The sequence below is a fragment of the Grammomys surdaster genome, unplaced genomic scaffold (genome assembly GCF_004785775.1).
Source record: "Grammomys surdaster isolate TR1022 unplaced genomic scaffold, NIH_TR_1.0 125996, whole genome shotgun sequence".
In the NCBI taxonomy this organism is placed as follows: domain Eukaryota; kingdom Metazoa; phylum Chordata; class Mammalia; order Rodentia; family Muridae; genus Grammomys; species Grammomys surdaster.
The window spans coordinates 2,291,396-2,292,461 of record NW_021620812.1 but is presented as its reverse complement, the minus strand read 5'-3'; the positions used below and the strand labels follow the sequence as shown (position 1 = coordinate 2,292,461).

General features: G+C 54.2%; 1 protein-coding gene across 5 annotated transcripts in view; it reads right to left on the bottom strand.

Annotated features, from left to right (window-relative positions):
• Positions 1–206, bottom strand: part of Usp33 (ubiquitin specific peptidase 33) — a 47,632-nt gene extending 47,426 nt beyond the window's left edge. For 2 of the 5 annotated variants that reach the window (XM_028754332.1, XM_028754333.1), the window contains exon 1: positions 51–206. The gene's annotated coding sequence lies outside the window, so the exon portion shown is untranslated. The remainder of the gene's footprint in view (positions 1–50) is intronic. The other 3 variants (XM_028754330.1, XM_028754331.1, XM_028754329.1) reach the window with 2 other exon arrangements.
• Between the last annotated feature and the right edge of the window lie 860 nt (positions 207–1,066).

The window sequence follows — 1,066 nt, the reverse complement described above, 5'->3', positions numbered from 1 at the left end:
CCTCTCAGCCCGCCGCCGCCCGCCCGCCGCCGCCCGCCCGCCGCGCTCACCTCAGCCCGCCGCCCGCCGCGCTCCTCCTCGCAGCCTGAGCGCTCGGATCCGCAGGGCCGCAAAACGGTTCCGCAGCGCGGCCCGCAAAACCCGACTGCTGCCCGACGCTCCCCTCGGCAGCCGCCGCTCCTTCCGGTGTCTCCGCTGCCGCTGCGGGCGTCTGGGGGCGGGACCTCGGGGACACGCCCCGGGGCGGGGCCTCGAGCTTGGCCTTGGCTCTCCGCTAGGCCTGTACTTGACAAGGAACCGCAGCTGACGTGTACACGACTTCGGCTGCATTTCTCGGTTTTATTCGTATTCTCCTACCCTCTGCAGTCACAAGACAACTTCGCAAGGTCCCGTCGCGGTGCACTACAAACTCCGCAGTACGGAAAGCCTCGGAAAGGTCTGAGGTTTGCAATCTGAGGTGGCTAGCTCCTGTAAATTCTGCACTTGAAAGGCTGGGGCAGGAGGAATTAATAGCCTTTGACTTCGAAGCCAGTTTGGACTACAGTGTGAGGCTTTCTGGAAGCAATTGCATTTCTCTTTTCTACATATACAAAGAAGAAATTAATCTCTACCATTTTCCACAAGGTTAAATCAAGATCAAATAGCTTATTGAAACCTTGGAATTTTCTTGGTGCTTAGAGCACTAGAAAAAATAAAACTTCTAACTGTGTGACTGTTACATTCACTGTTTGATATTTTTTCAATTATTTCCTTTATGTGCATTGGTGTTTTGCCTGCATGTACATCTGAGTGAGAATGGCGGATCCATTGGATCTGGAGTTACAGATAATTGTGAACTGCCTTCTGGGTACTGGGAATTAAACCAGGGTCCCTTGGAAGGGCAGCCAGTGCTCCTAACCAGGAGCCATCTCTCTAGCCCCTCACTGTTTGATTTTATAATATATGAATAAAGCTGGGCAGTGGTGGCGCACGCCTTTAATCCCAGCACTAGGGAGGCAGAGGCAGGCGGATTTCTGAGTTCGAGGCCAGCCTGGTCTACAGAGTGAGTTCCAAGACAGCCAGGGCT